We start from the raw sequence: 15,982 nt of genomic DNA, 5'->3' as shown, positions 1-15,982 counted from the left end.
CCAAAGCCTACATTTACATGTACTGCACTCATATTTTCCCCCTTTTTCCTACAGCAGGCACGAGTGCAAAGGGACCATATAGCAGAGAAGGGCAGATTAGACTCAAGTCCAGCAGAGCAGTGCTCCAGCAGATGCTTGAGTGTGATAAAAATGAAAACTCTTTGCAAGACTAGACAAATTTACCAGAACTTTATTTTAGTAGACTACCAAAGCATCTATTCAAAAAAATATTGGCCTGTCCTGTCTCAGTGCTCTGGAATAATACATCTCCAGTCCTTTTCTAAGAATTTGTAACATGTAGGTAGTTTTTCTTTGTTCTATTCTGAAGTTTTTAATCAAACTCATAATGTCCCATTTCTGAACAAAACCAAACAGAAGTGTTTTAATGGACCTAAAAGGAAACTTTTACAAAATTCCCCTGAGAAAATTTCAAAATACTCTGTTTACTCCTGTTTGGAATGAAACAAACCCTTTAGACCATTCCTGAAAAAATACCCTTTGTCAGCTGTACTACTGAGCACAGTGTACATCACTCCAGTTACGCAGGAGTCACTTCACACAGGTCATGAATTCACACTTTGGCTTTCTGCATCTTTTCAGCCATCAGCAGAATTACAGCCACATGCCCACACAACACCAGGCAGCTGTTCAGAATGGGAAAAAAATACTGGTGTTTAACAGAAGAAATAAAATTGATGGACTGTCACAAGCCAGTCATAATTGCTTTGAATTAACACCTCTCCTTTCTCTCTAATCACCATTAGTGATTGCAATTGGTCCCAACTCCAGTCCTGCATCTCTCTGTAGGGTGGAGCTTCCAGCAAGCTGCCAGATTTCCCTCTTCCATAATGCTGGAAAACTAGGATGGAGGCAGTCCTCGGTGCTCTCCAACTGAGCAGAAACAAAGCTTGCATGCTGTGACTGGACCAGGACAGCCAGACAGTGACTTTTTTTTCTTGTATGTTATCTTTTGATCCTGGCAAATTAGCTTACATGCAATATAGAATAATATTATCAGGGAGCATTCAATTTTGGCTACTGTAAGGTGTGGAAATCACACACTGTGTTAAAAACTGCATAGTGAAAATGATCGTCAGAATTATTTTAAACAGATTAAGCTATTGCCGATCACTCATTCTCTCTGAATTGAACAAAGCTTTAGTAACTGTCTAAAAGAGCAAAAGACTTCAAAATTCTCCATCTTTTCCTTGAGTAACTTAAATGAAATCTGAGCTGGAAGATAAGGATGTTACAAAAAGACACCTCTTCGTATAAGCAGAAAAGACTTGAATGGGTTAAGCCATATCTGGCTGAGTCCCAACAGACATAAAAATCACCTGTGCCTGCTCTGAAATAAATCAGTGTCCTTTTCTGCTGCTGCCGTTGTCTGGAAATAATGCAAATGCAATGGGCCTGCAGTGACATTGTGCCGCACTCGAAGGATACACATAATAAATTGTCCCCTAATACTGTTAAAGAGACATTTTCGTCTTACTCAGTAGCTTTTGAGGTTGAACTGTGCTACTTACTAGTTGAGGACTGTGATATGGTGTCATGCCATTCTGCTCTATTATTCATTTAGCCTCCTACTGCTTATATGCACATTTGGTTCTGGAGTCTCAAAATGAGTGTTGCTGTTTACGCTCAATGATAGCGTGTTTGCAGGCACACAGAAAAAAAGCAGGGAGTTTTCTTTCCACTTTGTTGCTGTTGGTTTAATCATTTCTCTTCAATAGCAGCTGGAACAGATCGTAGATTCATATGATTTGGTTCTACTGCATTCATCACTGGGAAAAATGCATGGCTGTGTTAAAGGAGGACAGAAAGAATTTGTCTGCCCAGCGGGAAGCAATTGCTGTTCCATAATTGTTTGCTAAAAGGAAGCTGGAATAAAAATGGAGGTAAATGTGTATCTGTGTCAATCCAATCCATCAAAATGAGTTTAAACTGACTGGGGAGTCACAGCTTAGGAGCTGGATGTGAAAGCTGGCAGACCCAAGATGAAAGGAAATAATTAATTACTTACTTTAAATATTTTACATCTTAAAAATTATATCTGATTGCATCAGCTTCTGCATACACAAAATATTAGTAGAACTACCAGCAAGGAATTTCCTAATATCCAGAGAACAAAGTCAAGCGAACACAACCGTATAAGGAGAGGGATAAATAAATTTAAACTGCAGAGCATAGTTGTATTTGTTTTGGTTTGCCTTTTTAATTTAAGCATCATTAAAATCCCCAAATGCCCCATCCTGTCCTAAAATTGCCCTCTATCTTGTATCAACTCAAGGAGGTAAACATTTGTGTATCCCTACAGATCCTCAAGGAACTGATCCTGCTAGAAAATTAGGCAGTGAAAGAAAAAGAAGAAGAAAGAAAAAAACAAACAAAACCCCCAAATTACGTTCCTCTGGGCTGGCTGCCCAATCCTCTTCATGCTTTTGCCAGAAGAGGATGGCATGGGGCTGAGAACAAGCGCCTGTGCAGAGCAGATCCCTTAGTATTGCAACCCATTGCCCACTCAGCTCTCAGTATCCAGGATATTTTAAATGAATAAAAAAGCCTGTCTTGGCACCTTTCTGCCTCATTTTCATGTGTGAACACAACAGACAAAACAGAGACAATGAAAACCACTGAACCAGAGTAGTAGCAGAAGGGATTTGGCTTCAGGCACCAGTGCTGTAAAACTTGTAAGCAATATGGTTAAACCCATTAGTCATCTTCTGTACATAAGTGTTTCACAGGATAGGGAGCGATAGCTGAGTAAGGGCTAACACATCAGTGTTCCTCAGATGCAGCTACATTTTGGGCTGAGATTCCTAGATCACAAAGCTAGAGGAAAGCCACAGCAATCAGCCAGACCATTTGTACACCACAGACCACAGGACTTGCTTGGCTAATTCCTGCTTCAAGTCCCTTATTTAGGATTGAATCGTAATTTTTCAATCTGTAGCCCATGGACCTTGGAGAATTATGTCCGTAGAGAGTACAAAACTTGCCATTAGAACAGGGGTTTAAATACACTCTACAAATGTGTATCATTTCCCTTGGGAAATCCTCAGGGGTCTGCCTATCGAAGACAAGTCAAGACTACTTACTAGAGCACAAGTCTTTTAGAACATCTCCTAATATTGACCTGAAATTTTGCATTCTACATCAAGGAGTCACTTAATGTTACCTTGTTTCTAATTGCCATATTTCTAGTCCAATTATACCTTGCTTCAACTGCCAGCCGTTCGGTCCACTATAACTTTGTCTGCCAAACTGAAGAACTCTCTATAATCATGTTTCTGTTCTCCAAGTAGGCACTTACAGACTAGTGAAATCACCCTCAATAAACTAATCAGACTGCGCTCCTTGAATCTTTCACAATAAGGCATATTTCATGTCTCTCCGAAGCTTCTCAGTTCTCTTCTCTGAGCGCTTGTTGATTTCTCAGTTGTTCCTGAAATACAGATCTGGACACAGTGTTGCTGCGGATGCTTCACCATTCAAGTACGGAGGTAACAGATGCTCTCAGCTTCATGCTGAGACAGCAATATTCATATTTACAAGTCTGTATTAGCATTTCAGCTAAAGTGTCTGTAGTTTATGTTCAGTTGATGATCTGATATGACCCACAAGTCTTTCCAAGACCTACACCTTCTCAGGACAGGTCTCATGCTGCAGAAATTAACTACATTCACTGCTCTTCATTGTATGACATCGTATCTGGTGACTAGTTACACTCTTTGCTTCCACCCTTATTGCAAAGCCATTCCCATTAAGAACCCATTTTGTCTTTAAGGTATAATCATAGAAGCTATACAAAAGTTAAAGCTTCACGTGTGTAACCACTCCAGATACCTCCAGCACCATTCACTTCATGCTCTTTTCGGCATTGCAAACACCTAACACATCCCCAGTAGTTCCGGGAACAATTTATATGTTATATAAAATGTAGATCAGAGGTACTGATGTACTGTGGATAGACCCGATGTAATTATACAGAAAGAATCTCCTAATTTTTATAAAATGTGCGTTTCCTTCAGAACTCCAAAAAACCTTGATTTTACCAATAAAATCTGGTAAATAAGAAAATGAACAATATTATACATGGTTATTTGGAGAAAAAAAAAAAAAAAACAAACAACAAAACAAAACGCAAAAACAACACAATCTTTTTGCTCATACTCATTAAATATATTCACATTTATAAAATTATCAGACTTTGGAAATTCTCTTACTTCCCACATGGCTTTACCTGTATGCCCCTGAGATGCAAGACATGAAAGAAACCCCAACTCTGCTCTTTGTGTTTTGTCCTGTATAAAGGAAGCAGCAATAATAGCATTATGGCTTATGTCTCCCAAGGTCCACAAAAATTTATCCTGTGGCTCAGGGCACGATCTTCTGATAATGCTTCATTTTCATTTTGAGAGTACTGGGGAATGACACGGGCCAGACGCTTCACAGACTTGCGAAAACACTTTGCTTATGTAGTGTAATTCTGCAATGTGTGATCCTTGCTCACTTGTTCTTAGAACAAACTGGTTATTTTTGTACCTTTCCCAAACCGTAGCCTTCTACAGGACTGTTTGTCTTCACATAGGGCTAGAGGAGGATTAGTGTTGTCACATAAAGAAAAGAATTATGCCCAGAAGAACATTTTCCTGGTCAATTTGAAATCTGGTCTCCAGATAATTTGACCACAAGCCACCGCAAATATTTTTGTGCAATGTTTTGCTGTTTGGGATTTCTTTTTGTTCTCTGAAAATTTCAGAATTGTTTTTATTCTTTATATCTTCCTGTGCAAAATTACCAAGAAGATTAAAATTCCCTCAGTGAATTGGGTTTCTAACTCCCACAAATACTTCTGAACATCCTTTGCCATGCGGATGTTTTCAGAAGATGACAAATTGAAAAGAGATTAAAATAGGTGCTGAATCTCCAATCTCAACACAAACCCCTGAAACAAAGAAGATTCTCAAACATTAAAACTGTTATCAGCATAAGCATTGAGAAATTTATATCCAAAATTACTATGAAAACAGGAGCCTCAAATTGAGGTATATAAAATGAACACATATTGTTCTTCCTCTAGATCTTCCCATTGAGAGCCCTTCCAGACATCAGCATTTGATCCTCTACCTGGATATATGCAGGTAGGTCCCGCTGCTAACAGGGAGCCCTGTGGTGAATCTGTGGCTTCCTCTGGGCAGAAGGGTCTCTGTCCGCCTGACGCCTTTTCCCTGACAGATTTCCATGAGTTTGAAGCCTGCCCCAAGAATCAGATTGCATTTCACAGAGATGTCCCATCTACAACCTCCAAAGCGTAAACACTTCAGCGAATGAGGAATGAACTGTTAAGAGCTAACAGGTGACACGGGTGACAACAACTATTTTTCTAGACTTGGATCCACAAATGACAGGGAAACTCTCACCTGTGGGCCACATACAGCCCGCAACATCACTTCACAGAGTTTGCAGGCACCTTACTTCTTTTTACAGGCACTTACTTCTTACTGCGTTATTATGGGGTAGTACTATGGTGCAGATAAAAATCAGTCAAGCACGTTTTCAAAGGCTGGTTTAGCCCTCTGCTGAAATAATCATAGACTCATAGAATGGATTGGGTTGAAAGGGACTTTAAAGATCATCTAGTTACAGCCTGCAAATCTCTGCTAATGCCCTACTTTGTGACAGCCCTCTAACATTTAGGGCTAATTAGTAATCTTTTCTGTATGGAACCATCACATTAAATGCAATCACCAAATAATTATACCAAGGAACAATTTGGCCAACTGGATAAATAATAATAGATCTTGATGTACTTTATTATTTTTAAACACACAAGCTTACAATATAATTGCCAGTTGCATTTCTGGCTTTACACCTTTCTGAGGAAAACCAGCAAGGAACCAGTATTTCAGGCTGCAAACCCATGGAGACAGAGCCTGAGGAGACACTATCAAGAAGCAAGGATACCACAGTCACACACACACAAGCACAACAGAGATGAGGAAGGATTTTTGATCTTCAGTTCAAGCTGTTCCATGGCCAAGAACCTTTCGCTTTTCTACAGGAGGTGATGAGTCTCCCCTCAGTACAAGAAAACACCCTCACAATCCACCCTCATATCACAGCAAAAAGCAACACTCCACCCTCATCGTTCTTGCTTTAATCCACATTCTTTGAAAACCCAACACTGCAGTTTCTTATTCATGGTATAATTTACTTTCTCGGCCTTCATTTTACCAGACTAAGGTCCACACCACTTTCTAGCACTGAGCCCACACTCAGAGTCAAGGTCAGGTTAAGACACTAATTCATACACCAACATCCACATGTATGTACAGAAAGCTGGAGACAGTTGCCCAGAAGGGGTGAAATAACGCAGTTTATCACAAACAATCTTAAGTCCTGGACTCTCTTCTCTGGAAGTCCAGCCATCATAATTTTCCAGAAGACTTGTACTTTGACTAATTATCTCTTAATTTTACTAATTTTGCTCCTAAATACTCACTCTCTTGGGGAAATAAGACATTTTTGCTGCTTTGTCCCAAAAGCAAGCTTCTCCATGTAACAAAACTCATCAGGAAAATCATCTTGCTTTATCACTGTTTCTGCAGATTTCTGGAAGGGTATAGAAGCAGAAAAGAAGCAATGGGCTAAAAGAGTGCTGTGACATACCAGAAACAAGAAATACCAGGTACCTTTTCCTGATGCTTTGCTAAATTTGTTGTTGACCCTGAGGCCAAAGCTTTGAAACAGAAAATCACTGAAGTCAATGAAACACATGTATTGTCTTCACGGTCCCTGTTCCAAATCAGTGGCAAGAGCTGGACTCTCCAAACTAACGTTTTATCCTCAGAATCATTAAAATTTTTCAATCAGTTTTCCAAACTTTAAAATATTTATTTTCCAAAATGCTTTTCTTTAAAAAAATTTTGACTCAGAGGGAACGTAGAAAATGTTCTAGCTGAACAGCATCAGGAGAACATATATTAATCTGAAGAACTGCATCAAACTAAATGGAAGGCATGGCCAGAAGAACAAAAGAAAGCAAAAAACCTGAATTCTGAGCAAACTGCATTTTGTAGCAAATATTCAAGCATTTTTGCTGAGATGTCACTACTTTCTACCTCTTTGGAGTCAAGAAGCCTTTTGCAAAGATCAGAATCAGGCTAAGACTTCCATTTAGCTGAAACTTACACAGTTGCTGAAATGATTAGTTTAAGCACTGCCTGAGGTCTTTGGTATGTGTGTAAAATCCAGTCATCAGCTGTCTTTAAGGTGAGCTCAGACTGGGAACATGAAGTCCAAGACTGCATTCACAGATCTAGAATTGGTTCACTCTTGAACATGGAGAGACCATTTAGTCTGGGTTTTAACACTGGCTTAACTTCATTATTTCTGAAATCAATGGGAGTATCATGGACAGCTTTAAAATGTTCCTGGTTGCTGTCAACACTAGGAGCCTTCGGAAATACATTCAAGGGATAACTCTACAGACTTCTACAGGCAGATGTAAGCTTACTCTTTGAAAGCTAAAAGCTGACTCTTGGTTGTATTAACACAGTTCACAGTCAGTATATGCAGACTCTCAGATGACTTAGCTCAGTTTCAGAAACATGATGACTAGAGCTACAGGGCTTCCAGTTCACTAACAGTATAGTCAGAGCAAGCTTACACTTGTCTGGAAATACTACAGGGACTACTTCAAGATAGGATGCAGTTACACATGAAAACCTATGCAGTTGCACCTGCAAGCCTTGGATAACTTTATTCCTTCTCCCCAAAACATAGCTATAGAAACAGAAATGCAATTCTGATTTGTCACAGTAAAGGCACTGATGAACTTACAAGGGATCCTAGAAAACCTCATGAATCAGGTATTAGTCCTGCAAAATGCACGTATTTATGCACTACCAGTGTTCCCAGCAACTCTAATAGCAATTTCAGTGTGTCTGTGGAACATCTATGCCTCAGAATTCAGGAGAAAAGGGTTTGTCATAATGCCAGGTACAGCCATTTCTTACCTTTATTTTCTGTTGCTGCTGTCTCCAATAATCTATATGGAAGACAATAAAATACTTTTATCGTAAGTGAACAACAGAAAATCAAATCAACCATTTTACTGACTAAGACAATAATAAAGGAACAAAACTTAAAGACTGAGAACATGTAAGGCTGAATTTCACCAAAAAGCAATTAGTTTTCTGTTTTAAAAATAAAAATACATCAGTATTAAATATTTAGGAGTAGGTGGGTTTAATCAGGATTAAAAGAAAAAAAAATGAGTAAAAAAATGAGTAAAAAAATTAGTAAAAAAATTTGTAAAAAAATTAGTAAAAAATAACATGAACTCTAACTCATTTTAACACGTTCTTGGGCCCAGTTGGGCCCAGTTTCTTTCATCAACATTTGAGCCTGAACCCAATACCTGCATGTGAGCCCTTGGTTAAGGTCAAATACCTATATTACACTGCCCTTCAAGCAATATTGAATCAGTAAAGTATCTTTTCAGCTACAGTTATATTAGATATAGCTATTGACTTCCTTCTTTTTTATTGCACTATAAAACATGCTGTAGTGAAAATAAAGGTTTACTTTGCAACAGAGAATTCACAGACATCTATTACTGCTGACTCTTCAAATACTTGAACATGTGTCTTGCTGCCTGTGTTGATTGAGATATTCTGAAAACCAATTAACTGTCCTTCAACCAGCCTCTGACTGGTGTAATTAGAGCAGTGTGTTTCATGTATCTGTGTACAGTAGATGCTGAAATATTTGTCTGTGTCCCTTTGTGTATAACCAAACTATTAATAAGAGGTTAGGTTTCTTTCTTTCCTGTTTTCAGAAAAGAGGCAGAAAGCTGCCATCCTCACAGAGGCTTCAGGAGTTGGCTGCCTCCTTTTGATTTTAAAGATAACAGTGTCTCATCTTGATTCATCCCACTCTAACAACTGAAAATCCAAGTGTTCTTTTGCCAAATACTGAGGTAGCTTTGAGACTGATGTAGCATCAGGAACAAGCAATTATATTCACTTTTATAAGCCTCAGGTTCGACAAAAGAAACATTCTGTGATCCTCAAACAAATAATCAGTGGCAAAAACAGGTCTAGATTTAAAAATTCCACCTTGTTCCTAAAGTGCTCTACAAAAGCAATCATCTAAGACTATCCTGGAGATATTTTTCAGACATCTGAAAGATGCCTAAACTGCAGAAAGATCCTTTATACTCAGCCATCTCCGATTTCGACATCCCAACACTGTGATGCAAACTCCCCTGAGAAAATCTCTGGCCAAATTAAAGAAAAAAACATCACAATTAATAGCACTACTACCAAGGGGATATACAAGGAAGAAAGATGTTCCAAGTATTTAGCCTCCGAAAATATTCAAACACAGGCAGGTCAGACAAGCCTATGTTTTCTCCACAGGCATTTTGCCTGGGTGCTGCAGATCCAGGTGGCATCTCGGATTGCTGTAAAAATAGAGATTCATAGTATTTCTGTACCTAGATCACAAATAGCTTTCATTGCCTACCTATCATGGAGGAACCTACACGCCTGATGACCAAGATTTATCACAAAAGCACATATTGATGATTCCTGTCAGGGAAGGAAGAATCAGATTTGCTTTTCCACTGAATGTTATCTGGTGAGGTCTATCCACAAAATACAAAGAGCGTCCCAGTTGTCTCCTAGGGTCACTGAAGCGTCAGGAACTTTTTTTCAGAGCTAGAGGTGTAATTGCAGAAGACCCCTTAATAACAGTCAAGGAAGCAACATGGGAAGTTGGAAACCTGAAATGTGCTCCCAGTGTATCCCTAGAACAGAGAAACAGCAGGAAACATAACCATCTGAGACCTAAGAATTCATCAACAGATGGGCCTGTCTGGTCTTCAGAAAAGTCAGAGTGAGAACTGGTCGAGAGGACGCTGGTGTAAAGGTGTCCAAGCTGTATAGGGGATTAAATCTTTGCATGCTTCTACTGTTTTACTGAAGAGTCCTCCTTTATTTAGAAGCAGGACAGGGAGAGGTGAGGAACTAGGGTATGATCTCATCCCTTGTGGTAAATCTAGCAATCATGAAGCAGAACTGAAATGAGGTCTCTGAAAACTGCCATCTTTTGCTTACAGGATAGGTGCAGAAGGATCAGCAGCAATAGGCCTCCTGGATCTCCTCTCTCTGGGCAGCAGACCTTACACTCTGTCCACATTTATGAAGATAGCGATTGAAAACCAACCAAAAGCAGAGCCAGACTGTAGTATTGTACAAACATCACAGTCAAGCAATCCCCAAGAGCTTGCGATCTAAACAGACAATACAGATGCCAGGGCAAGAGTAATACACACAAGCAGAGCAGATGACATAATAACACCAAATGGCTGCTATTAGTTCCACAGTTAGATCCCAAGCTTATTTTATTTTTATCCCTTTCTATGAGCATGGGAGGATGTCCAAAGCACTAATTGAAAAGGAAGGGAGGAGGCTAAGATGGAGAAAGGCTTGGAAAAAATGTCATGCTGGAATGACTAACCCAGGCTGTAGCAATCCCTTCATGATACAGCCAAGCTTGTCAGGAGTCACAGCAAACACTGCTGCAGTTCACAACCGCCACAGAAACTACAGTGACACAGTCTGGGCAGAGAGGGAGAAGAGATGACATTTGAATTAAGAGCTAAAGGCATGCGTGGGTCCAAATCTCAACCCTTCCACAGAACTTGTGAGTGAATCAGGCAGGTTCACCCATTTCCCTTTATGTCCTCTGGACTGTCTGTTTGAAGTCACTTCTTCTCCATACGTGTGTGTATGCTGGTACACACGGCAACTCTTCCAATACTGAAAAAATTATATAATTTAACTGTATAACAAGTGTCAATTTACAGTAAAATATCAAAGTTAAACCAGGTAGGGTAAGTCATCTTTCAGCCATGTATTGAAGTGCCTGGCACCAGACAGGTTCCTTGCCCTGATGAGAGCCAGGTATGAGAAGTACTATTACATACTCCCAAGAAATTCCTCCATCCTTACAGTGGTCCACGCTCTCAGATGCAAACACTTGTTTGCTAGATTGTGCTCCAGAGAGGAAATGTTTGTGTGAGAGGGGAATCGATACTGTGAAACAGCCTGAAACTAGACTGCCATCTGGGTTTTGACAAGGTTTTGAGGACATCATTGTGTGGGGAAATTACAGGCTGGTGAAACAAAAACAGTGAGGAGAGAGGGAGAGAAATGCCAAAGATAACACATATTATGATCCTTCTGCAGCTAAGTTTGCCATCTGAGTCTGTCACAATTTGCATCTACATTTGCATTTTAATTGTTCTGTGAAAACCTTTGCATTGGAACAAATCCAGAAGGAGCACACACGAAACATGCATCCACACATGGATACAGGTCCTGGGTGTATGCCTAATCTTCTGCAAAGGGAAGAGCTTGCTATAGGTAGCGTCTCTTTCTCCATCATCTCAGATAAGTCAAGAGGCCCATTGTGGCAGGAACTGCAGATGAGCACTCACCTGCTCAGGAAACCAATCAACTTATAGCTATCAAAGATATCTAACTAGAGATTTAGGGGATCTAATTCAGGTATCTACCTTTAAAAGTACATAATGACATACTTCCAGCTGAACCATAGAAATGCCAAAAGGCCCCAGTGTAGATCAGCAATCTCTCCTGTCAAGCACTGTGTTAACAGGAGAGTCAGATCTTGCTCCTTTACAAGACAGGCAAAGGAAATAATCACCATCTTGTTTTTCTGGCATGAAACTGAGGCCCAAGGCCAAACAGAAGAGCTGACAATTGAGTTAAGATTACTCATTAAAAATAAATGCCAGGCCAAGAACTTAAATAAAGGCACTCTCCTTCATTGGACATCAACTCACTGATTATCAGCTCAAATTCATGCTTGATTTTCATTCCTTGACAAAAGAAGCTGCATTCAATGCAGTTTATATGCAAGATTTATCAGACTGGAGGCTGGAAATGAAAATCCTCTCTTCTTTCCCTCAGCATCTTCATAAGAGCACACTCCTTGGCCTCTGTACCAAGCGCCATGCTCTCCACAAGAAGGGCATTTATTTTTTATTGACACTAACCATACAAACCACAATGATTAAGAGAGGCTTTTGCAAAAGGAAGCATTTTGGGACGTACAGCCTTGTTGCAGTGTTCAGTCCTGGACTGTGGCACTTCAGGGACAGCTACACTATGGGGACAGCATCCTGGAGATTGGTTTTGCTTCATAAGCCAGACCACAGTGGCAGTAAGTCAACCTGGATCCACTCTGTTCAATAGAAATTGCATCTAGCCTGAGTACGGAAGGATTTAGACCAATGGAAGATAATGATTTTTGCTTCAGTGAAAGAGTGTCGACTTGCTTTTTGCTTAGTGATATGAATTTAATTGCTGTCAAAAACAAAGGGCTGTTTTACTAAGTCATAAACAGATCAGAAACTCTGATTTACAGGTTCCTAATTCTCACATTACAAAACAGTTTAAAGGGAGTCCTTTAACAAAAAAAAAAAAAAAAAAAAAAAAAGAAGATCCCCTGGTCTTTAGGTATTCTTATCCTCCAAGAGTACCTTTGATGTGGACAAGCAGTAATTCCTGGGACTTTGCAAGCTTCATTCAGTAACCCAGATTTGCAAAATGATCCCAATTAAGAGAAAAAGTATTTTAAAAAAATAATAACCTCATTTAAAAAAAAAAAATCTAGGAGGGGTGGTTTTGCTTTTTAATTCAGATTCCTTACTGAAGTGGGTGAGAAGTAATCAGACAAATGGTTAAACCTGCAAAACCAAATCGAGACAACTTTCACAAAGAGCAGGGTGGGAAGGCCCAGCAGGGAGATAGCTCCATTTGGCTCAGCACTTCTCAGAGCAGTTCATCTGATCATGCCCTCAGCAGAAGAAGTGGGAGGTGGGTTGGTTTTTTTTTTAACGCCTATGGGACCTACTTAGTAGTTTGCATTCTTAACATGCTTGAAAAACACTTGGGTCTTTAATATACCACCCAGCCAAACTGAAAAAGTCAAAATCAAGTAACTGTGGGCAGAGAACAGTACCACCCCCATTAACGAGGCTATTACCTTCCTTTAGGAAGAGAAGGAAATAAAAGGGTCAGGGGGAGGGAAATTTTTGACAAATTTTTTATAACTCAAGGCTGCATAATCAGACAGGAAGAACTGAGGAAATTAGGCATCCAGCATCAACTTAACTCTTCTCCCTTTGTGTATCTAAATAAGGTATCTCTTTCTAGCCCTGTTAATTAGCACCAATCAGTTACTTAGCAGAAAAACATCTGTGTTCCTATTGCATATACCTCACCTCCACAGTAGGAGGTAAAGGGTTAAATGATATAGGACACAGTTTCCTTTTTTATATGATAACTAAAAGCTGCAATATAATTGCCTGATTTGCTCTATTTCATTAAGGCTCCTTTTCCTTCTACTTCAAAAGGTTAATGCCACTCATATTTCCTTTTTTTATTGTCTGGCTTCACATAATGCCATGGGACAAGACAAAATAAGCAGTTGCCTCAACAAACTATAATTCATCCCAGCAGAACAACGACCGGCTGTAACTCAGTCTATTTTTAAATCCAACACGTAATGAAAATCACTAAAAATAATACATTTCCCAGAGCCAAGACAAGAAACCTAAAATGTGTAATAATTAGTGCTCTGGCCCAAGTGCTTCAGGCTCTAAACTGTTTTATGAGTGTGAGGTCTGTTCTTAGCAATCAGCCCAGTTCACTGGTACCCACTTAACATCTTTATTATTAACATGTGTTTCTTGTACCATCTACGTTTAACCACAAGCTAAAAGCACCATATGCCTGCTTAGCAAAAACCCGTGCCTCCCAACTTGCTCCCTGCCAGTTCAGGACACTCAGGGGTAACATAAATTAATTTATTATCTAAAAAGGGAAAGTCTGACAAAAAAAGACAAGGAAACTGTCTTGGCATGGTTTGATACATAACCATATTTATGTACCAAAGCAAGCAGGGTGTAGATTAACAAACATCTAAAAAGCATCCACCCTGGCCAGCTGCCTTCCTTCACTGATACCAAGTGGCACACAGAGATCGATCTCCACTCCCTCTCTTTTACAGCAACATTGAGTGATCTTCAGCAAGACCCTCTGCGCTGCGTGAGTTCAGAGTGTGTGTTAGGGTGCAATAAATACACAAAAAACATGCTGAATGATCCCTGACAGCCTGCCAAAAAAACCTGCTACTGCAGCAGTGCTTTTTCATAATCTGCATATGCTCTTTCCTTTAATTATTAGCTCACATAATGATCTGATACCTGCCAGATTTTTTAGTACTCACTGTTTTGCATCTTCAGAAATAGCTCTTTGGAGCTGAATGCATCATTTGGAATTAAACATGCTCTAAAATAAAAGAGACATTTTCCTAGGGCATTTATGTGAGTTTCAGTGCTACTGCAATGAGCTGGGTCTCAAATTCATTCAGACCTTTGCTTTGATGGGCAAACAGGATGATTTCTTTTCCAACCTCTTAGCTTAATTGAGTTAGCATGAAAGGATGGAAAAGCCCTGACATAGACTTAAAACTCAGCTAGTTAATATACTTTGTCACTTTAACCTGGCTATTCTTTACAGCCCAGTACTGTCAAGAGTCCCCAGCCCAAGCTCCTCTGTGCTCAAAGCTGTACAAAAACAGAGGGGAAGGTCCTTGCCCCAGACTAGCAAACCTTGATGAGACATTTCAGTTGCATTGAAAAAAACACACCATTTGATATTTCAGGGTTACTTTTGCCTGTCAGAATGTGGCTGGAGACTGGGGAGGCCCCATAACATTTTAGGTTCCATGAATGTCTTTTCTCTAATTGAGTGGTGCACAGCACCAACCGAGGCTAAGCACCGCCCTCTAACAACACCCCTGCTACTGTAAAACTAACACAGGCGTTTTTCACCTCCTTTCACTCAGACAGAACTCTTGTCAGCTTGTGTGATGGGTTTACATGAGTCAAGAGCTTTCAGAATCCACATCAACAACCCGAATGCATTTGTTCAGGATGAGAAGGAGAAGAACAGCACGACTGTTTAAAGGACAGGTGCCTTTATGCATGCCAAAGGCCTGCTGGGGCGGAGCCTTGCCTGTGTGAGAGCATTAACATCAAGGCCATTCAGAGAATAAACTAGATATAGAAAAATAAGAGCGGGCAGAAATCAATGCAGTTTTCTTTCAGTGCATCATGAACGACATTCATTTCAGCTCACTAGTTTATGCCTCCCACCATAGTGTTTTAACACTCTTATAGCTGGCATGGACACCACCATTGCTGTGACACCATGAGGGCATTTCACACTGGTTAGCTTTAATCCTCACATCCCTCACTTCTCCCCAGTGAGAAAGCAAAATACAATTATTGCTTCCTCAAAATATAAGTACCGGCATGCTCAGGCATACAGATATGAGACCCGAGAGCTCAAAGGCACTTAAATGCTTCAGTTCCCAAATATTAGCACAAGTGAGAGCCAAGAATCTTAATCTTTATGAAGATCTGGGCTTGCACCATGAACCCAAGGTGTTTCTGCAACAGGCCAGGACATTAAACCTGCCTCTGCTGAGTCCCAGCCAGCCCTCCAGCTACAACCCAGACACCCATTTTGAGGCTACAGAGATGTCTATGCATCTTAACAGTAATTTGTATACAGATTCTTCTGGATACAGAATAATCCCTGGAGCTTCATACAAGTGAAATAATCTTTCTGCCTTATCCGAGCTTGACTACAGCTGTTGGGCTTTAATGTCCAATATTTAGGCACTACCTGAATTCACAACAGTTTCCAACGACCAAACCCTGACATTAAGGCTGTGGCCCTGCTGAAACCTCCTAACCACTACACTGAAACTCTGTCACATCAACCCTTGGAGGACGCTGAGCAAACCTGACAGTCCAGAAACAAAGATGGAGACAAAATTAGTTCCCTTCTTCTTACAACATGTTCTCTGT

The sequence above is a fragment of the Athene noctua genome, chromosome 2, assembly GCF_965140245.1.
Source record: "Athene noctua chromosome 2, bAthNoc1.hap1.1, whole genome shotgun sequence".
NCBI lineage: Eukaryota > Metazoa > Chordata > Aves > Strigiformes > Strigidae > Athene > Athene noctua.
This window is presented reverse-complemented; position numbering follows the sequence as displayed.